Genomic DNA, 23,665 nt, shown 5'->3' with positions numbered 1-23,665 from the left:
AATATTTCTTTTCATATTTTTTTCCATTCTAAATTACTACAAGATATTGAATGGAGTTCCCTGTGCTTTACAGTAGAAACTTGTTTATCTACTATATATACAGTAGTTAGTATCTACAAATCTTGAACTCCCAATTTATCCCTTCCTACCCTTTTCTCCCCTGGCAACGATGAGTTTGTTTTCTATGTCTGTGAGTCTGTTTCTATTTTGTAAATAAGTTCATTTTCGTCTTTTTTTAGATTCCACAGATGAGTGATATCATATGGTATTTTTCTTTCTCTTTCTGGCTGACTTCACTTAGAATGATGGTCTCCAGGTCCATCCATGTGGCAGCAAATGGCATTATTTCATTCCTTTTTTATGGATGAATAGCGCGCGCACACACACACACACACACACACGCACACATATACACCCCACCACTTCTTTATCCAGTCATCTATTGACAGACATTTGGGCTGTCTCCATGTCTTGTCTATTGTAAACAGTGCTGCTGTGAACATTGGGGTGCAGGTGTCTTTTTGATGTAGGGTTCCTTCTGGATATATGTCCAGGAGTGGGATGGATTATATGGTAAGTCTGTTTTTAGTTTTTTAAGGAATCTCCACACTGTTTTCCATAATGGCTGCACCGAACTATAAGATGTCTAGTTTCATTTCTAGATCTATATCTATTTCTATTTCTACCTGTATCTATCCTACCGGTGCTGTTTCTCTGGGGAGCCACAACACAGCTATTGTTTCACAACACACTGGTGTCACCCATCTTACCATGTGGTGTGAGAGTATGTTACAAATTTGGAATTTAGCATCAGAAAATAAGAATTTGGATCCCAGCTCTGCCCTGGTCCACCTGTGAGACTCTGACCACTCCGAACCTTAGCTTCCTCCTCTGCAAATGTGCAGGGCAAGAGGACCCCTTCCTGGGGCCGCTGGGGGATGAAATGAGCCCACACCATCATGCAATGACTCAAGACGTTCCTCGCAGCACCTGCCACGTATTGAATGCCTAGTCCACAATAGCTGGCATTGTTACTGCTAGTAAGTTGCTTCTAGTAGCAGAGCATCCAAGTTTGTGAATTATTTACTTCCTTTTTTTTTTTTTCAAAAATAGATACGCTTGAGCAGAATCAAGTTAGCCATAGAACAGGTACACACGCTGTGAGGACCGTTCTTGGGTGGGGTGTAGGGTGTGGGGCTTGGCTGCAGAGGGAGGACCAGGAACACACAGACAGAGGCTCCACCCTTCTGGGCCTGAGCTGATGCTCCCTCAGGAGCCCAGTGATTTCATATTATGACAGAACTTTGTTTTTCTTTACCAGCGAAACAGGGGGAAGGTTTTGTCAAAGTCCGAGTCCCACCATGGAAGCAGGCTGGGCAGGCAAAAGTCCTGTTTTATGCGCTGCAGCAGAAACGAGGCCAAAGTTCAACAATTTAGTCCAAAGCTGACCAGCCCTGAGAGTGGAGAGGGAGGGAGTGGACGGTGTCTGGAGCAGTGTGGGGACAGGAAAAGGTGACGGGGAGGGAGAAACAAGGGACAGGACACAGGGAGGGAGCCAGAGGGCACTGCTGGTGGGGGTTTGGGCAGCATTAGGGGTCTGCTAGCTTTGAGGGCTAGGCCTGGGCTGGAATTAAGCCGTGTTTTATTTTATTTATTTTTTAAATATATTTTTATTGAAGTTTAGTCAGTTTACAATGTTGTGTCAATTTCTGGTGTACAGCACAGTGCTTCAGTCATATAGGAACATACCTATATTCATTTTCATATTCTTTTTTAATCATAGGTTACTACAAGATATTGAATATAGTTCCCTGTGCTATACAGTATGAGCTTGTTGTTTATCTAATATAGATAGATAGATAGATAGATAGATAGATAGATAGATAGATAGATAGAAGTTAGAATCTGCAAATCTCAAACTCCCAACTTAAGCCTCATCTTAAATCAGTGGTTCTTGGCCTGGATTACATCACCATCATCTGGGGGGAGTTTTAAAATGCCGATTCCTGGTACTCACCCCTAGAGATTGAGTCAAGTGGTGGGATCTGGGTTTGGGTATTTTCCAAAAGCACCAGGGCTGAGAAGCCACAAAGAGAGTGGGAACAGATGAGTGGTCCAAGCAAGAGACAGAGGAAGCATGCTGAGCAACTGGCCAGCCGGCCTTCCATCCAGCTGCAGTCAAGAGGGGTCAGCTTTTAGCCTCTAAATGTGAGAGGACCCGTGCCAGTCCCCAAACAAGACAGTGATGAGTATTTCACATAGGGAACCCAGATCCCCTCTGATTTCTTCTATCAGGTCAAGAAAGGGGCAGGGCTGGAACAAGGTTTTATTCCTAAGAAGCTCCCAGTCGGCGCCAGTTCAGAGGATGCAACTCAGGACACATGTGTGTTCGGTGTCAGGCCTGGATGTGAAATTGACTTCTCCTGCTGTGCCTCGTTCCCTCCTGGAGGGCTGCAGTTAGGCTGGGCTGGAGTCCTTAGAAAGGGCCAGCGGGCTTTCCTCTGCTTCCAGAGGGGAAACGGCCTTTGGAAAGATGGAGTTTCATAAAGATTTTTTGCTCCCAAATAAAGTAAAATTCCTAAATATTATGAAAACAGACATGTATATATACACAATACATACCATACACATATATACACATCTATATACATGCATATATACACACACATACATGTATATACACACATATACATGTGTGCATATATATGCACATCATACACATCTACACACGCATACATGCACATACATGTACACACACACATTTACACACTATATGTGCATATATAAACATATGTATACACGTATAAACACATACATACACATGTATATACATACACACATATATAACATGTAGTATATACGTGTGTGTGTGTATATATATATATTTTCAATTTTCAAACCGTGTTTAATTTTGATGGAAATCCTTGCCAGTGAATGTCTTAAAGAAAATGTCCTCCGTTAGGAGTTTAACTGACTGTTGGTCGCCCTCCTCCCCTACGCATATAGAGAGCTCCAGCCAGTGAAACAGAAAAATCTACAATTAAAAAAAAATAAAGACCATCAGAGTCATGTGCCATGGGCAGATATTACACTATAACACATTGCCATTTTAATAGGATTTCCTGGAGGGCGAGTCGTAACAAATAATCCTGTCTTACAGATGAGCATGTTAAGATGCCACAGGTGAACTGACTCATTGGAAAAAATTCAATGGATCTCAAAATCTGGACAGCCTTACCTCTTCCTTGGAGCAAAAGTTCATTTCAGTTTCAGGAGGCAGGTCGACTTTCAGGGTACGACAGGAAGGAAAACATAACGTCTCAGAAACTGCACTCATTCCTGGTCTCCTGTATCAGCTTTGCTCCTGGTGGGCACATGCTGCAATGAAGCCAGCGTGGGAGTAAGATCGTAGAAGCAGATACAGGGGAAGCTGCTTGCTCCCCTGCCCATGACCATGACCACAAAGCAGGCAGGGGTCTGCACCCCAGCCCCAGCCCCACTTCCACCTTTACCCAGCCTGGCCAAGTCTGACAACAAAGCGCCCCGTCTGGTTCTCCCTTAGCTGATATGAACGATCCGCAGGGCACTTAACCACACGCCAGGTTCTGTATGAAGTCTGTCATTAATTTGTTCATTCATTCATGCAACAAATACTTATTGAGCTCCTACCAGTCATCAGGCACTGTTCCGGGAACTTGTCGTGCATGATTTCCTGGAATTCTCATTTTTGAAATACCCTAAGGTAGGGACTATGGCTCCATCTCACAGGTAAGGAGACAGACGCTTAGCGCAGGCGGGGACTTGCATAAGGCAGCACTAGAAAAGAGCAGGAGCCACACTCAGGTCCACCGTGCCCTGAGAGCCCAGGCAGAACTGATGCCATTGCGGTCTCGCCTATCCCTCTGCCTCCTCCATCCATGCGGCCACCTCACACAAAAGCAGCGGTTCCTCAGCTGAGTTGCTCAGCGGAGAAAGCAGCCTGGGTAGCCCCCACCTTGGTCAGAGGACAGCCCGGGCTCCTGCATTTTGAGGGAAGAGAAAACCTAGTCAGAATTGTCTGATGACGAAGCACTACCATCCTAGGGAGACAGACGATGGCAGAGACCAGGAGACAGGGAGGGCAGTGAGGAAAGTGAAGGAGGGAGAAAAGGGCAGGAGAGATTCTGGGTGAAGAGGAGGACAGAGAGCGGGGGAGAGGAGAGAGGAAACAGAAATAGGGTGACAGAGGGGAATGGAGAGACAGTCTCTTAGAAAATCAGAGGGGAGGGGAGAAGAGAAAAGAAAAAGAAAAAACACAGGAGGAGGCTGACAGCAAGACAGCAGGGAGAGAAAACATCAACGACTTCCCCTCCACCCATACACAGACACACGGACACACCCACACAGACACAGACGCACACACAGACACACCCACACAGACACCCACACAGACACACACACACACTCCTGTGTTCCTCTGAAAAGATCCTGGGGGCAACATTCCCCGAAGCACCACCCCGAGCTGAGCCGGAGTGAAGGAGCTGAGTATCAGACAGCCGCTCTGTAAAGGAGCTAGTTCCCAAGGTAAAATTGATTTTATGTGTTTGTTTATTCTGACCTTGAATTTTCCCTGTCGCAACACCCGAGAAGCAGCATTGGAGATACAAGGAGATATGAGTGTGTTGGTGCTGCGGCTGGATCCTGGCAGCTCTGTGTGCGAGATGCCACCGGCCCTGAGCCCACCGGTGGATCTGTGTGCCTTCTCCACCGAGGCACCCCTGGCTACGATGGACCTGGGGCCCTCAAAGTCACAAGGCACGTTCTAAGTCAGAAGCTATGATCCAAGGAGAAGGGGATGGATAAGCATCAGAAAAGATAGACGAGAAATGGGCAAACCAACAAGGTTGAGAGGCTGACCCTACTGGGAGCAATGGCCCGAGGGGACTGGCCAACACTGACGACAGCAGCAGCAGCAGCAGCAGCAGCTCCCGATTTTGACGTCTTGCTCAAGGCTGGCGTGCTGCACTGAGAATCTTGACTCCTTTAATCCTTACCTCGAACCCATGAGCTGTTATCCCCATTCTCCGCGTGACCAAATGGAGGCTCAGAGAGCTTTCCCGAGGTCACATGGCTAGGAAATGATGCAGTGGGACTTGACCCCGGATCTTCCTGACTCGCACGCCCATCCTGGCAACAGCTTGCCCTTGGATGCCTCGGTTTCCCCGCTACTCAGTCTGGGTCTGCGAGGCTGCTTCCAGGCAGCAGAACTCGGCTCAGACGTAAGGCTGCCTGTGTAGGGGTAGCGAGGCCAGGCCTAAGCGGATCTGCTGAGCCAGAGGGCACAGGGAGTGTGGCACAGGGTAGTTCATTCATCCGCAGGAGGACTCCAGACGGCGTTCTGGGGCTAGGCTTGGGAGCAGGGCTAAAGCTTTAAGCGGGGGAGGAGGGGTGGGGCTCCTTCTAGGCAGGTGTCAGGACAGCAGACAAGGCAGAGCCAAGAGGGACAAAGAGACTCGAGCCCAGAGGTAGACAGAGGTGCTGATCCTGGGCACACAGAGACCGGGCTCCCATGGAAGCAGCTCTGTGGTAACAAGACTCCATCTAGTGGCCTGTCCCCAGATGGGACCCCTTGCTCGGGCAGCCTGGCTCAGGAACTGGGCAGGGCTGAGCCTGCAGGAGAAGGTGTTGAGGACTGCAGCTGGCCGGGGCCGAAGAACCTAATGAGGTAAGAGATGAGAGCCAGTCAGCCCGGAAGGGAAATTACTCCTTTTTGCCCAACATCCAAACCTCTAGGGCCATCACTCCCTTGCAGAGTAACAATTATATTTAAGAGGCCATTATAATCTAACCCACTAAATAACATATGAGGTGGACTTGATAAGAACGGAGGAGACACTGGGAAAGGGAGATGCGCTAAGTCTTCCCAGAGCTGGACCCCAGCAGATGAGTGGGACCCTTTAGAGTAGCCGGGAGAGAAGGACCCAGGGCAGAGGAGGCGGCTTGCACGCACAGGGGGACTTGAAGGGCTGTTAGATGTCCTGGACATTGAGTGTAGATGCATCTCAGCGTGAAGGTACAGGGAGAGGATGAGGTGAGGGCGGATAAAACTGGAAATGAATGTTGGGCATAGATTCTGCAGGTCTGCTTATTCCATGCACGGGGTCTTCAGGGCTGGTTTCAAACACTATGTGCGCGTGCGCGCACACACACACACACACACACACACACACACACACACACACACACGGAAGCACTTGGCGTGTGCCATGCAAAAGTCTAGGTAGTACTTTCCCTCTCCTTTGACCAGGGTCATTGCCATAAAATTCATCCCAGGAGCTAGCAATGAATTTAAAGAACAGAGATTTATCGGGAAGAGGGTGGGAAGGGACAAATTGGGAGTTCAAGATTTGCAGATACTAACTAATATATATAAAACAGATAAGCAGCAAGTTCATATTGTATAGCACAGGGAACTATATTCAATACCTTGCAGCAACTTATGGTGAAAAAAGAATATGAAAACGAATATATGTATGCTCATGTGTGACTGAAGCATTATGCTGTGCACCAGAAATTGACACAACACTGTAAACTGACTATACTTCAATAAAAACATACATTAAAAAATTAAATAAATGAAAGTTAAAAAAAAAAGAACAGAGATTTACCATTCCCCTAATTTGCCTCTTTGTTTCACAATCTCAAGTTCCCACCCCTGTGTCTATTTGTGATTTGGGTCCCCCCACACCTCTCTAATATCCTTTAGAACACTCCATGTTTATCCGATGTCTAGGTCCAAATGGAGGCAGGATTTAGGAGCAATACATTAGAAACAGGGCCTCGAATCTTGGAGCTTAGAGGTGATTTTTAAAGGATTTTGGAAATCCCCACTGCCATCACCACCAGTGAATCCGTGGACCTCAGTCGCAGAGGTACTGAAGACAAAGGGCATCTCCTTTCACATCAGGGCACAGCCAAGATCCTACCCAGCATTAAGTAGCTCAAAAGATGATGTGAGGAGGCCTTTAAAAGATCTCAGGGCATTCTCTGAATACACAAGGACAAGAAGCCGATGGTAGGGGAATTCTTAATCTTGCTGTTGGAGACTTTTTTTTTTTTATTGATGATTTCAAGATCATTTGCGATTGTGTGGGAGGAACCAGGAAGGTGTTAAGAGACATGTCCTGCCTCCTTGTCTCTTGGGGCACGTGGATTTGAGGCACTCAATCTAACCTGCAGGAACGTACAAACCAGATGGAGATAAATCTCAGGCCTGGATGGCATCCACCCAAGGGTTTTCAAAGAACTCAAGGGTGAAGTTGGGGAAGTGTTGGCCAAAATATGGAACTGAGCTTTACAAATGGCTCCTCTGCTGAGAAATGGAGCAGATCCAGCCTGCACCCTGCCCACAAGGCAGTATCTGAGAGTCCCAGGTCAGTGAAGGGAGCCTCACCCCGAACCAGGTCACCTGGGCACTCTAGGATGGACGGAGAAATCGACAGAGGAACAGGTATGTCCATATCGACTAGAGTGCTACGAGCCTGTACCCTGCTTGTTTCTCAGGGGCAGTCCTGCTTGATTCATTCACTTGTGTGAAGTGGGTTTTCCAAAGGAGTGTTGGTAAGGGTCTACCACCCAAGACTCTTGAATCAAGAGAAACTTGTTTGGGGATGGAGGGGAAATTTTTAATAAGGCTTTGGGACTGGCTTATGGAAAAAAGAAGAATTCCTATGCTTTTCTCTCTATCAATGGGAAATCTGTTTCTAAATTAATTGCAAACAGTGGGGTTGGAGTCCCTGTCATCCATTACTGGACTCTGTGATAGTCCAGCCTTCACCTCCTTTGGGTCACCCTCCCAGAGCCTGGGACACCTCGCTGTCCCAGATCTGGATATTTTAGCATGATTCTTCCACCAATGGACTGTCCAAAACACCTCATATGTGAATCCCTGCTGCATTGGTCTTCATTTCAAGACCTTTCTAGAATCTATCTGTTTGCCCCCAATATTTTTCCTATCGAAATTCATCTCTCTTTTATCTCATTTCCCTAATCAGAATCTCTCAGTCAACAATCTAGTCATCCTCATCCTGAAATATGTATGCTGGTCTGGGTACACACTTTAACATAGGGCATCAACAAAACTGAGTCTTCTAGAAAGGTACAACCAAAGTAAAGAAGAGTTGTAGACCATGGAAAGTTGAGAGAAACAGAGATGTTTGGGCATAGACAAAAGAAAATGATTTCTATTTGCAGAAGAGATAATTTGGAAGTGGTCCACACAGGAGGACCTCAAGTTCACTTAGCCATCAATTCTTTATTTCAACAAAGTTTAATCAAACACCCACTATGTGCCAACACCCTTCCAGGTACTAGGGAGAAATCAGCGAATAAGACAGAAAGGACCCTGATCTCATGGAGTTTATATACTAGTGAAGCCAAAACAATCAAATAGATGAATGAAGACCATACGTGTATACAGTCATGAAATTAATAAAACAATGTGACCAAAAGTGGTAGGGCAGAAGCTATTTTAGGTTGAGTGGTTAAAGAAGGCTTCTGCAAGGAGATAGCTCTTTATGAAGAACCAAACTCCTCAATGAATTAAATGTAGCCTCAGGTGGATTCCTGAGCCTTAACAATGCAGAGTCTTCCAAAGTAGGCATTTGGCCAAAGAGATGTCCTGAATTTCAGTGCTTCAGTGAAACCCACACGAATATTAGCATGTCTAAGACATGCCCTGAGGAAAGTTCCCATTTGATCCAACTATAAAACCATGGCCATTGAAAAGCTAGAGAGATGTGGTCATAGCGTCTTTTAGGAAAAGATCCCACCTCAACTTTGGACCCAAGGATACGATTGTGTAACAGTCCTTATGGGAAATGAAAGGTAGTAACTAACCATTATTGTTATTACCTATTGTTCCTAAGTAAGCTATACTCTGTTTCCCTTCCAAAATGTAAGGAGCAAATTAATGAAGGGAAGAAAACCCAATCATCCCTCCATTTCTTGTTAAAAGTTATTTTTTGTTTAAACCAAACCTGCTAGACTGTTTCACAGAATAGTTACAAGCATACCCTAGGTTGTTCTAAAACATAAAGGAAGATGTGATTAGATGCCAGCATGGTCCCGCCATTTCTGCCCTAAGGGAAGTAAAGAAAGGGATCAGAACACGTCTGCTCCCTCTTTTGGTGTGGCCACTGGTCACGGTCAGTCAGACAGGCTCAGCCAGGGGGTCTTGGGTTACTCTACTGAAATTTGCTCCATTGACCAAATAAACAGTGGAATCTAGGACCGGTCAGACAGTTGAAGAACCCACTTTCAAGCAAGAACTGTACAGAGATAACTTGACACTGCATTTGAAAGACAACAGAGGTAGAATTAAACTCTTTGACTAGTCTTTGTCTCCTAATATCCCGCCATTTCACCTACTATAACCTCGAAGTGTCTAACCGTGGTTTGTTTTAGAAGACGTTGCAACCTCAACCTTGAGAGACTCCAAGGTAAGACCAGAGACAGGCTTCAGTGATGATTTTTATCAACAATCAATTCAGAGTGAGAAGAATTTTTTAAAAAATTCCCCCATTGTTCTCAACACCTCATCAGGCAAAAACTTACAAATGGAATGTAATTAAAATCACATCTTCTTTGACCCAATTCAAAGAAATCTTCTTCAAGGCATGCTGGAATTGTGACACATTAAGCAAGACTCTCTGGGTGCCAGGAGCTGCTATTGGAAATATAGAATAAACTTGAGGGTATCAGGCGACTGCAGGAACCCCCAAACATTAATTTTAGTCACAGTTGGCTGCACCGCATCAACCTATAAACACCTCTCCACTTTCAATTAACATTGCTCTGTCTCCTGTCTCACTGAATATTATATTTAACTAATTTAAGAGGATTGGTAAAGAGAGTTTTCACACTTCACAGGAAAACATAATGAAATAATTATACCTCTACCTTCCAAAGTCATGAGAATATTACATAAGCAGCCTTCAAGGCTTTTCAACTAAAGTCTCTTTCCTGTGTCTTCTGTCTGAAGGTGCGTGCCTGATCATTCACTTAGATGCATTGTGTTTCTACATCCTTGTGCTTATACTTACATTGCAGAATGCTTGATTACTTTTGGAGATTCCAGTACTGGTATATTTTGGCCACTGAGTATATTGGCTGAGTTATACACCTCAGGTGGGATTAGGCACATGACAGACTGGGACACCACCAGGAACATGTGTTGATGGAGAGGAATGGAATTGAGATTGGGGCTGGGAAAAGTAATCCATAAAGTTGTTCTTAATATAGGTGTGGCCTGTGGAACAAAGTTTAATGTTAGCATCCTAGTCTGTGTATCAGTCAGCTAGTGACACAATAATGCTATGTAACAAACTATCTCAAAACACAGTGTCTTACAACCACAAGCATTTTTTCACATGCAGATGGATTCTGAAGAACAGTGGTATCTCAAATGACTATCAGGCTGCAGGTTGGCTGGCCTTGCTTCCAAGCTATACGTTGGGGGCAAGTCTGCTCCATGTTCTTGGGCCCAGGTTAAAAGGGCAGTAACTACTCAGTGCATGTTCTTCTCATGGTTATCATAGGAGCTCCAGAGGGAAGCCAGACCATGCAAGTACACTTAAGACCCCTGCTTAGGTGATGCCAGCCAATATCCCTTTGGCTAAAGAAGTCACATGGCCAACCCCCAAATCCAGGGACTGGGAAGTATATATCTCCTTAGGGGCAGGGGGTAAGGTAATAAATATTTGCTGAACTATAATCTGATCCTTCACAGCCACCAAGGGCCAATCCAGAGGGCAGAGTGGGCAGTAGGTAAAGAGATAAAGACTGCTCAAAATCAGGGTAGGCACTAAGGAGAAAGGCCAGTGAAATAGAGGGCTATGGTCCCAACCAATCCAGTGAAGTTTCAGTATAACTTGGGAGCTGGAGAGTTAGGAAAACAGGAAGGAGCCCAGACTTTGAGGTGGAACATAATGAACAGACTGTCAAGTACACATCAGTAAGACTAATGTACAGCCCAAGCTGGGTTGAGCTGAGCTGCCAACATGTCTCCCACCCAGGCAGCACTCCCTAGCATCCAGGCTGGGGGAGCCTGCAGGGGAGCCTGCAGGGGAGGTCTTGCTGGCACCATCTTAGTCGAGCTGGAGAAGATGGGAGAGAAAACACACCCTGGACCCCCTCAGAGAGCCTACATGGGATGAAGCAAAATGTTATGATAGGATAGTCCCCCCTAGGTTTCTAGCACCATTTATTAAAAATAAAAATTGTACGTATTTAAGATGTACCACGTGATGATTTGATATACATAGTGAAGTGATTAGTACAGTCAGGGTAATTCACGTACCTGGAATCAGTGTTCAGAACAAAGGGATCACAGAAAACCAAAAGGGAAACATGAACAGCAGAGAAGGGACTGCAGCCCCTACAGACCTTTGTACAAAGCGTGAAAAGTGCCTAGTTCACTGCTGGTGGGAATGTAGTTTGGTGCAGCCATTATGGAAAACAGTATGGAGATTCCCCAAAAAATTAAAAATAGAGTTAACCATACGATCCAGCAATCCCACTCCTGGGTATATATCCAGAGGGAACTCTAATTTGAAAAGACACAGGCACCCCAGTGTTCACAGCAGTGCTATTTACAATAGCCAAGACATGGAAGCAACCTAAATGTCCACCAACAGATGACTGGATAAAGAAGTTGTGGTTTTATACAATGGAATACTACTCAGCCATAAAAAGGAATAAAATAATGCCATTTGCAGCAACATGCATGGACCTAGAGATCATCATTCTAAGTGAAGTAAGCCAGAAAGAGAAAGAAAATACCACATGATGGTACTCATATGTGGAGTCTAAAAAAAAAGGACACTATGAACTTATCTACAAAACAGAAACAGACTCACAGACATAGTAAACAGTCTTATGGTTACCAGGTAAAGGGGGTGGAAAGGGATAAATTTGGGAGTTTGAGACTTACAAATGTTAGCCGCTATATATAAAAACAGATTTTTAAAAGTTTCTTCTGTATAGCACAGGGAACTATGTTCAATACCTTATAATAAACTTTAATGAAAAAATACAGAAGCAAATATATGTACGCATGTGCATGACTGGGGCGCTGTGCTGTATACCAGAAATGGACACAATGTCATTGAATGTACTTCAATTAAAAAAAAAAAAAAGGTAACCCAACCTGCATGACCATTGCTGAGGGGCTGTTGAAGGCATGTGCAGGAGGCATGATGGCTCCACCCAGCAATGAGCTTAGCTCTACCAAGCAAGGAAGTGACTCTCCCTCGCCCTCTCTCCCTCCGTGTCGCACCCTGCACCAAAGACAGAACAGCTAGTGGGCGATCACCCTAACTGGCCAGTCAGCACCCACGGTTAGAGCGTTACAAAGCTGTGAAAACAACAGGCGCTCACACTCACTATGTGCCAGACGTTGTCCTAAGTTTGCATGCATTCATTCACCTTGCCCTACAGCAGGCCTGGGAAATTCGAGGAAGAGAAAGCTCAAGGGAGTTAATCACTTGCCCAGGGTTTCACCGCGAGGGAGCAGAGCTGGGGTTAGAATCCAGGTAGTCTAGGCAGAGGTCCTGCTTCTCATCACCATCCCGTCCTGCCCCAGGAAGAAGGGTTGGGTGCCAATCGGGAACAGGCAACTCAGAATTTGCAAGAAACTGGAGTAAATAATTGCAACTGAGGGGAAGCAAGAATGATTGTGGACCACGCACACTTCACAACATACAGGTTCACATAAACGTGTGCGGCAAAGCTAAGGATAGAGTAAGTTGCATTCTTTCCTTTCCAAGGGCTATGTTCAGTCTCACCATTTTAAAGAAACTTTTTCATGAAGTCCTTATTAAAGGATCTTCTGGTAAAGATGAAAAAAATAAAACTATCGCAGAATATTGCTCGCTTAATATGAATGAAATCAGCAAACAATAGTAAGAGTAATCAAAAAGATGATCAGTAATAATTATGACAGTAACAAGAATGAATTAAAAAAACAACTTCATGCCACGATCTTCAAAACGCTTCATCAAGAAAACAGAAGTTTTGGAGCAGTAAGACTCCTAACCTCCAGCCACGCCCCAGCGGTGGTCCTGGCGAGTCAACTGAAGCCTGTGTATCCTCCGTAATCAGTCAGGAGATGAGCGGATGTGTTAGAGCAGGCAGATAGCTAGATATGAGCAGAGAAAGGGGGACACAGACCAAATGGCAAGAATTGGGCAGAAAGAAGGGGCACAGGCCAAATGCAGGAAACCACACATCATGTGAGCAGAAGGGATCCTTGGGCAGAGAAAGAAAAGCAGGAACCTTGGGGATGATAAGGGATCATGCCTTTTGGGATGACAAGTGGCCTGGAGAAGAACAAAGAAAGGTGAGAAAAGGCAGGAATTTCCAGTGTCTGAGTGTAACCTTTTGCTCATTATACCCTCATTTCAATAAAATTAGCCTTGCAAATTAGAAGTACCCAACATGCACCGACGCCATGACACTTCCGATCCAGACTAAATAAGGACAAAAATCCCCCCTCCCTTTGGGAAGGTGGAGTTGGGATGATAATCAGGGAATACGACCCCAAACCCTTCCCTCCCCAATGAATATTCCTCCCATTCATTTTTACACCCTGTGTAACTAACTTGCCAAAGAAACTCAGGGCAGCCGCTCACCTGAGCCTGCCCGCTCTCCCCTGAGAGTGCACTATCCATCCTTTAATAAATCCTCACTTTACCTTTTTTAACCTCTAAGTCTTGTCTCTGAATTCTTTCTGGGACAGGACAAGAACCTGGAACACCGGTTGCATCTATCGGCAACAGATGGAGGTGGGGCGCTCATTTCCTCCTCTGACTGGGAGGCTGGGCACGTGGGCTGCCGCGTGGAATGGAAGAGTGAACCAGTGCTGACACCTCTGACGGGGACAGAGCCTCATGTCACCACTTTGACCTGGGAGCAGCCTGAAGGCAGAAGGAATCCATCCCACGTAGTGAGTGGACCCTGACGCAGAGCAATTCAACAGTCTCGGGGAAGAAAACAGAGTCTGGTTGTTCTGGAACTGTGCTCACCCCACCTGCCAGCTCACCTGGCCTCGGGCTGCAGAGAAGTAGCTGGAACACAAAATTCCATCCCTCAGACTGTGGCTTGGGGGGCAAACAATCCGGTCTGGAAACGGAATAAGGGAAAACTGAGCCATACTCTATCAGAACAAGTAGGAATAAGAACAAAACAGAAAGAAAACGTACAGCAACAATGCAAACCTGCTGTGAGGGTCAAAGAGAAAAAGGAAGAAACATGGAATGGAAAACAGAAATGAGGGACACTCTGGAAGAAAACACCCGAAGGAACCGGAGGAAATACTGCACAGATGCTTCATGGCCAAGAATGTAGTTAGAACATGATGTCAGCAAAGTGGGAATCCGAAGACAAAATGGTTTTCTCAAAGAATGAGGCACATGGGAAGATTGCAGCGCAAAGAAGGCAAACTGAGAACAAATAGTATTCATGCAGAATTAGTCATTGAGAGCCACCCAAGGATAAAGTAGATGGGGCTGAAAACTGATGTACTAACCTGGAAGAAAGTCTTGACATAATTAAGAGTCAAAAATAGATAAATAAGACCACGAGATTAAAGCACGTAGACAGGCAGCAGGCAAGTCAGGAGGGCAAAGTCATTCAATATTAAGATCATCGATGTCCCCGCAGTACAGAAATCAACAAACACTGAAAGAAAAAACACAGACATATTAGAGGAAAAAATTTCCAGAATTCAGAAGGAAAAACTGAATCTACAGAAAGTGCTTATCCTCTTCTGGGAAGAGTTGGTACAGAGAAAACAACCCCAGGGCATCTTTGCATCTTACTCAACTTCAGTAATATGGGCAGATAACGAGCAAGCCCTGTACAAGAGGAAAAATCAAGGTGACTTCAGACTTTTTCACTTTTCCAAACATCAGGAAGAAAATGGAGCAATGCTCATATAGGTTCAAAGAGAAGGAACTATAGCTCCAGAATGTTCCTTTGTGTACTCAGCATAAAGGCAACAGGACCACCATTCTGTACGAATGTTTAGTTCCCCTTTAGGGTGAAATAAATCAGAAATCATAACACTCCTGAGCTCATCTCGAATAATGATGGGATAATAAAAATCTTGCCAGTGAAGGCAAAACAGAGAACGCAGGAATGAGGAACTCTGGTAAGCAAACTTGTGGGCACGGAGTCCACTTAATTTTAGAGTCTAGACTCAGTAGCCTGGGTGTGAGTGTTCCAGAACGGAGGATATATTAATACATGGTGGTGAAGTTAAAGTAGAGACATAATTAACAAAAATCAACAAGGTTGGGGACCTTCGGTAGGATATACCACTGCTTCTGTTTCTTTGTCCTTCTTATCAAGAGTCACTCCATACTGTCCAAAATTAAAACACGAAGTTAAAAAAAAATATTGACTTCTGCCTCCGTCAATGCTTTTTTCTTAACCTTAGGGGGCTCTTATGAGGACAAATATTTATGGTGAAGAATTAAACTCTAGCAAATACTTCAGTTTAAAATTGCTTTTTCATCCATTTCATTCAGGATAGTTTAATTTAAAAACTGTTATTTAAATAGCAAATACATTATAATTCTATTTATGACAGTATCTCTGTCTGTCTATCTTTCCGGGTACAGGCTAGAGAGCTGTCTGGAATGCTATGCACTTTCTGTTGACAATGGTTATTTTTAGGCATTAAGATTTGGGGTGATTTATTTTATTTCCTTCTTCCTACTTCAGCACTGTTTGAATTACTTATAATGAGCTGGTACAGTTTTTAAAATGCAGTCATTCTTTTAAAAATGAAGAACTCACACCAGCATTGTTATATAAAGATACTTTTTCCGGGGTAAACAGAGAGGAACACCAGGTAAGCAGAATCCTTTACTAACGCCAACATCCCAAGACTTCTTTCTGTCCAGATGTGCTCTGCATTCTAGGATGGCTGGGCACAGAACCCTCTCAGGGTCATAAAAAGGAGAAGTCCTTCATAAGAAAATGGGAAGTGAATTAAAAACAGTAAGTAGCTACAATGCATTGACTATTGTTATGAACCAGACATCGTTCTAAAGACTGTACATTGACATTCTAATTTAATTATGACCATAATCCTAATCCTGATTAAGTTATGACCATACATTGATATTCTAATTTAAGTATGATCATCATCTTGTTAAGCAGGCACTGTTTCATAACTCTCAATAGTCTGCACAAGGAGCCTGTGGTTTGGAGAGGGTAAGTGACCTGCCCAGGGCCACCTCAGAGGTGATTCCAAACCTGAGTTCTTAACCACTGTGCATCCAGATTTCTAAAAGGTGACCAGGGCTCTAGAAGTCCGTGGGTGTGACCCGCCTGTGATTCCTGAAGGCTGTTAGTCCCACACAAACGGTCAGGTGGCATACCTAACACTGGAGCGAGGTTGCGTCTGCTCACAGAAGTATTTCTCAGTAGGATGATTTCCAGATGTTACTATCAAAGCCTGGCTCCCCCACCCCACTCTCCTCTCCCTTTAGAATGCATGATGGTCATGGACAAGCACAAGGATAAATAGTGGCTGACAGTCAATCTCAGTGCTGGGGACACAATCGAGAGTGGTGGGGACTGAGGCAAATCTGGAGAATCAAGTGCCATCTAAAGAGTAAAGCTACCACTCGGCTCCAGCTGGTTGAGGTCAGATGGGAACTACATGCCTAAAATTGCCAGATTTTCCAATTTTTCAGGAGAAGCCAGAAATCCAAATTTTCACATAAAAATCCCAATTTTTAAAAACAGGCAACTAATTTAAAATAATTTGGAAAACTACATGGGCCACACAAACTCATATTTCTAACATCCACTAGTTTGAGATCTCTGTCACAAGGCAGTTAACAAAATGAAAAGGCAGCCTACAGTCTGGGAGAAAATATTTGCAAACCACATATCAGATAAGAAGTTAATATCCAAAATATACAAGGAATTCACATAACTCAATAGCAAATAAACAAACAACCAGATTAAAAGTGGGTAATAGAACATTTTCCAAAGAAGACTTACAAGTGGCCAACAGATACATGAAAAGGTGCTCAACATGGAAATGCAAATCAAAACCACAGCGAGGTGTCACCTCACACACCTGTTAGGAGGGCTGTCATCAAGAAGACAAGTGACAAGTGTTGACAAGGATGTGGCAATAAGGGAAAATGTGTGCATTGCTGGTGGGAATGTAAATTTGTATAACCATCATGGAAAACAGCAAGGAAGTCTCTCAAAAAAAAATAAAAAATATACCCACCATATAATCTGGTGATCTCTCTTCTGGGTTTATACCCAGAAGAAATAAAATCAGTATCTCAAAGCAGTACCTGTATTCTCACATTTATTGCACTGCTCTTCACAGTAACTGAGATATGGAAACAACCTACGTATCCATCAGCAAACGAATGGTAAAGAACACACACAATGGAATATCATTCAGCTTTGAAAAAGAAGAAAGTCTTGCCATTTGCAACCACAGGTATAAACCTGGAGGAGATTATGCTAAATAAAATCAGACACAGAAAGAAAAAAAAAATTCCTGCATGATCTCACTTACAGGTGGAATCTAAGAAAGTTGAATACGTGGAAGCAGAAAGCAGAATAGTAATTTTTGCGGGAGGGAGAAGAAAGGGGGAGATGCTGGTCCAAGGATACAGAGTTGCAGTTATGAGGGATGAGTAAGTCTAGGGTCTCCTGGTGCAGATGCTTTAGATCAACGTGAGAGTGTCTTGAACATGGGAGAGGAGCTTGACTCAGGAAAAGCATTGAAATTCATTAAAGGGAGAGGCTTTCCATTACAGTCCTAGGAAGGGAGCAAAGTGTCCTTCAGTACGGAAAACAGCTGGCCCTGGCCACACAGAGATGGGGAGGGGAGAGGCTCAGACAGAGATCCAGCAGAAGCCAGATAGACTTGAGCCTAGCAAAGCTCTCGGCCACTGTGGTTGGAATTCTGAGGATCATGAGAAAACACGAACATTTTATGCACTCCTGCGTTTTCCTTGTTTATTTCCCCAGCCCCTCGCACATTTTCAGCGATGCGCTTTGTGGAAATGTCAGCCTGTCTCAGCTCTGCTCAAGGCAACAGTGAGCAGAGCTGCTCCTCCTGACTCGGGCCAAGTGTTCAAGGGGGAGCAGTGCCCCCTAGGGGGCAGCAAGGTGGGGTACGCAGGAGGGAGTGCTGAGCTAGGGAGGGGGGCTCTCCTTCCTTCAGTGGGCATTTACTGGGCACCTGATGTATGAGTCCAGGTAAGGAGTAGGTAAACAGGAGGGTGGAAACACAAGCAAGACCAGATCACGAAGGACTTAGGACTTTGGGATTTAGAAGAGTTGGTCTGCAGCCTTTCTACTTCCTCTGGAACTTCCCGTTGACTCAAGTCATCAAAATGAAAGAATGTCAAAGTCCAAAAAACACACCTGGAAACAGAGGAATACAAATTTTAATATTTTATTTTCTAATAGAGAAATTCCTTAGAGATGTCACCAGAAGAGGTGGGCAGGACTCATTCATCTGGCTGCTTTTCCCTGTGAACGGGATCATTAAGGCATCCAAATTAACTGGGTGTAATCATGAATTAAATCAAGCTCATTTATAAGGGAAACATGGAGGCATCCTTCATCTTAATATCCAGACACGATTCTCCTGACTTGAAGGTACAATTCGGAGGAATATGGGGAGGAAAAAAAAATACCTCTGTAGCTTAACCCTGAGTGGAATTGGTAATAGAACACACCATTTCCCTCGTGAGCTCCCTGCCTTTCCAGTCCTCCTCAGCCGAGCTCATTATTTTATTTCACTACTTGATAGGTTGAGAAATTGCCGGCAAACTGGTTAATTAGGACTAACGGTGCTTAGTAACTGGGGAGACAATTGCAGTTCGTGAAATTAATGCTGAAATGGTGGGAGCTCATGATTCATCTATTAACGTGGGTCTAGAAATGAGATTCCTCTACCTGTTGTGTCTGTCCTGGTGACCAGGGTAACTGAGCGTTTCTCTGGCCGAGTTTGGGGCTGGTGTGGTGGTAAGAAACAGAAATGCAACTGGAGGAAAAAGGAAGGTTCATGGTAAGAACACAAAGGTGACTAATTCTACACGGGACTTCTGGGGACGAATACGAAACTAAGAAAGTGAGGAATCAAGGGCATCTCTGTCTTATTCCTTGCCTTGGTCCTTCTCTGACCCTCTCAATAGGACCAAGTAGGTTCTCCTGTCTCTCTTTCTCTGGGTACTGGCTCCATTCCTCTCTCTGCATACACCCATCTTCCGCTGAGTCATGGTGTGGTAAACTACTCAACATCCAGTCATTCTTCTTCCAGATGTTTGGGGAGAACATACGATTTGGTTAAGGTCCCACTGACCAACACTAGGGATGCAACTTGTTGACGGGCCTTAGAGAATCATCTCAACAGGTTCCCTTGGGTTTTAGAAGTTATTCTGGGTATGGTCTCATGATCCAACCAGGGTCAATAAAATGCAGTGAGGCTTTGCTGGAACATCTTGGAAAGACACTCTCCATCTTTACCACGAGGTTTCAAGATGCGGGATGTAGGTTTTGGAGTTGCTGGAGTCATCGTGCAATGAGCAAGATAAATCCTACCTTAGAGTAAAGCCAGCATGCGGAGGAGGGCAGAGCTCCACAATGAGGAGAGAAATAGACTGTATGACATCATTTGAGCCCCTGCATCAAGCAGCACCTGATGCCCACATTATCCTGGATTTTACAGTTGCCTGAACCAGTCAATCCCCTTTTTGTATGTAAGCTAATGTGCTTTTAATTTTCTGTCACTTGTGATAGAAGGAATGGCTTTTTAAAGCTCCTTTAACTTTGAACTGCAAAGTTCTGACCCTGAGTCCGGGTGGCCTTCCAGTCCAAACACTCACCAGCATCTGACTACAGTTTCTGTGTGTCTTACATCATATTCTCAAAAAAAGACTCTGATTCAATCATCCCAGGCAAGGAGCGCATTTCCTGATCCACCCTGATCTAATCACCCATTAACAGGAGGGGGAGGTCCCATAGTAGAAACACGGACACTCCTCAGCTGGGGCGGTTGGGGCAGAACAATATCAAAGAAGAGTCTAAATCATGACTACTGCGCATTTCCTGGGTTCACTAAGCCTACGGAAAAGGCAAATAGCAACCCCTCCGAATTCACAAGCATCTACCCTTCCGCTTTGGCTGTGGGAGTCTCGCATTGACCTTCAGGCTCCAATGCCAACACTGACTGCCCGGAGGGCCTGGAGTGAGCCCCCAGGGAGCTCCCACTATGCTAAAGGAAGGAATCTGGTTCGTTAACATGTGTCCTTAGCAAATGTTTGCTGGATCCTGGCCTCTAGCATAGGCAATAAAAATAAAAACCAGAAGGCTTGAGAGTCTGTGCCTGCCTTTAGCAGGAACTGGGTATCCTGGGGCAAGTTATGTAAGATGTCTGAGACTCAGCCTCTTCAAACTGAAAAGACGAGGTGACAATCCTTCCTTTGTTACCTCACAATGAGGCTGGTCTCCTGGAGCACCCTGCTGCCTGCTGCCCCCTTTGCTGTCAGACGATGTGTTCTAAGCACTGTGCCCACAAGACCATCAGCAGAAGCAGGCTGCTTCTGCGCACATGTGAACTGCAGTGGGTTTGCGGACCCTGCCCAGAGCAGATGCTCTCCGTGTGGAGAGAATGTGTGGAGACTCCTCTTCTCTGCCTGCCTTGCCCCTGCATCACGCACCGCAGGACTTGCTCTGGTGCAAAAAGAGTGAAAACCAAGAGGACCTGGAGGTCAGTGGACAATGGCCTAGTCTCCTCCAGCCACAGTGGGATGGTACCCAGGTGGTTCCTCGAGGGACCTCGGCAGGATGGAGCCCCAGGGGCCCACAGCAGTGACCTGCTCATGAGCGCACCCCTCGCTGGCTTTTCTCCCTTTCCTGCCTTACTTTCTCCACTCCCTCGCTTGTGCTTCTTGGGACCACCTCCCAAATAAACCACCAGCATCCAAATCCTTGTCTCAGAGTGTGTGTTGAAGGAGCAGAAACCAAACCACCACTCTAGACCCAGCTTCTTCTCACAAGAATCTTGCCTAGGTCCCAGACCCATTTCTTGGAGTTAAACGCCTTCCTGGAATGAAACACATGTTATCAGACTCTTGGGTCTCCTTCCAGAGATATTTTATGCATCCACAAGCCGATGCGTACATGAGAGTCACACACAGCCAAACTTCCTTCTTTTATACCAAGTCTTTGGAGGCCCGCTGACATCCTTCAACATGTCTCCTTCATTCCCACGCTCCAAATTCCTATGGGTTCACACACCTTCCTCCAGTGACAGAGGGCTATGAATGGGGAAATACCAAGGGAACTCAACCCACACCAGGCAAGGGGAAGGCTTCCTAGAGGAAGTGCCATTGAAGCTGAAACCTGAGAGTTGAGAAGCCAGCCAATCCACGCAAAGGCCTGAAAAAGAGGGGTTGGCTTGCTGGAGGAACTGTCAGCGATCTGCAAGAATGCAACCCTGGGGGTGAGGGCAGAGTGGTGACATCTGAGGCTAAGAGATGCCCAGAGCCTTCGAATGCTTTCCCACCCTGGCCTGTTCCCCTCCAACCACATCTCTTACTCTTAAGATGTATCTTTAACATTGCACTTTCTCCCAGATGGGATTTGTGCTTTAAGCTTTCTGGGCCTGTTTACATGTTGATCCCCAAACCAGGAATGCATTTAACTCCAAGGAAGGACTCTGGGCTTTACGCATGATGCCTGGGAAAGAAGTCTGGCCAAGGACAGTGGTTCAGTTTGTGTTCCTCCAACACAGACCCTGAGACCAGACTTTCCAGCTTGATCGTGTTGCCATTTCAAGATTGTACGGTGGAATCACCCAGTGTGTGACCTTTTGAGATTGGCTTCTTTCACTCAGCATAATTCCCTTGAGATCCATCTAAGTTGTTGAGGGTATCAACAGTCCATTCCTTTTTATGGCTGCATAGTACTCCACCATGTGGATGAATAACAGTTTATTTAGTCATTCGTGTATTGAGAAACATTTTATTTGTTTCCAGGGTTCGGCTACTAAAAATATAGCTATTACAAATTCTGCTATGAAGAGTTGTGTACAGGTTTTGTGAAAACATAAGTTTTTATTTCTCTGGGATAAATACCTAAGAGTGTAATTGCTGGTCATACAGTAAGTGTAAATTTAGTGGGATTTTTTTTAAGAAGCTACCAAACTGTTTTCCACAGTGGTTGGATAAGTTTAAGTTCCTACCAGCAGTGCTGTGAGTAATTCAAGTAATCAACATCCTCCTAGGATTTGCTTTTTGTCATCATTTTCTATTTTAGCTAATTTGATAGGTGTGTAGTGTCAGGTCGTTCTCTTCTTAATTTGGATTTCCTTAAAGCCCAGCAACGCTGAATATCTTTTCACACGCTCATTTACCATCTTGCATACGCTCTTCAGTAAAATCTCTCTTCACATCTTTTGCCCATTTTCAAATTACATTGTCATTTTTACTGTTGAGTTTTAATCGTTTTTAATATGTTCTTGATAGTAGCCCTTTGTCACATATATAGGTAACAAATATTTTCTCCCCCAATTCTTTTTTCCTGAGAATTTTTATAATAAATGGGTGTTGGATTTTGTCATGTGATTTTTCTGCATCTAGTTGATATGATTCTGTGACTTTTCTTCTTTAACTTATTAATATGATGAATTGTATTGATTTTCAAAATTCAAACCAGACTTCTATCCCTGGACTAAATTAAATTATTAATAAAAAGTAACAAAATAATTATATATATTATTGATTTCTATTTATTAATATTTTATTAAGAATTTTTTCATCTGCCATCATGAAGGAAATTCATCTATAGGTTTTTATCTTTCTTTCTGTCTTTTTTTTTTTTTTTTTTTTGCTGTCTTTAGTTTTAGTAGCAGAGTGATGTTGGCTTCGTAAAATGAATTGCAAAATATTCTCTCTTCTATTTTCTGGAAGGTATTTGTGTAGAATTGCTATTAATTCTTTATACATTTGGTAGAATTCTCCAGTGAAGCCCTCAGGGCCTGGAGATTACTTCTTTGGGAGGTTTTAATTTATGAATTCAGTTTCCTTCATAGTATTAGGACTATTCAAATTATCTACTTCACATCTGGTGGCAATTTGGTTTTTTTGAGGAGTTGGTCCATTTCATCTAATTTGTCAAATTCATGTGTGTACAGTTGTTTGTGGTATTCTCTTAGTATTCTTTTGATGACTGCAGCATCCTAGTGAGCTCCCTTGTTTCGTTTCTGGTAATTTGTAATTTGTGTCTTCCCTCTTTTTCCCTTCGGCAGTTTTGCCAAAGGTTTGTCCATTATATGAGTTTTCCAAAGAGCCACCTCTTTGTTTCTGTAGATTTTCTCTACAGTTTTTCTGTTTTTAATTCCATTTCTCCTCTTTTCTTTATCATTTCCTTCCTTCTACTTGCTTTGGTTTATTTCTTCTTGTTCTAGTTTCTTGAGGTGAAATCTTAAGTTTTTAAACTGAGGCTACTCTTTTCTAATATATGAATTAGATGCCATCAATTTCTGTTTTAGCAAAAGAATGTATATTGAAAAAAACAAACAAACAGACTCACAGATACAGAGAACAAACTCGTGGTTACCAGTGGGGAG

At 44.3% G+C, this 23,665-nt stretch overlaps 2 long non-coding RNA genes across 5 annotated transcripts in view; both read right to left on the bottom strand.

Annotated features, from left to right (window-relative positions):
* LOC123618549 (uncharacterized) overlaps positions 1-23,665 on the bottom strand; it is a 367,703-nt gene that overhangs the window by 34,678 nt on the left and 309,360 nt on the right. The window lies entirely within an intron of this gene.
* LOC123618572 (uncharacterized) lies at positions 1,690-4,525 on the bottom strand. Of its 2 annotated transcripts, XR_012500173.1 has the most exons (4): positions 3,928-4,525; positions 3,670-3,816; positions 3,239-3,378; positions 1,690-2,523 (listed from the first exon to the last, which is right to left on the bottom strand). It is a non-coding gene; the product is annotated as an uncharacterized LOC123618572 (long non-coding RNA). The 2 variants fall into 2 exon arrangements; XR_006727031.2 differs by having other exon boundaries at positions 3,670-4,525.

The sequence above is a fragment of the Camelus bactrianus genome, chromosome 18, assembly GCF_048773025.1.
Source record: "Camelus bactrianus isolate YW-2024 breed Bactrian camel chromosome 18, ASM4877302v1, whole genome shotgun sequence".
Taxonomy (NCBI): Eukaryota; Metazoa; Chordata; class Mammalia; order Artiodactyla; family Camelidae; genus Camelus; species Camelus bactrianus.
This window is presented reverse-complemented; position numbering and strand designations above follow the sequence as displayed.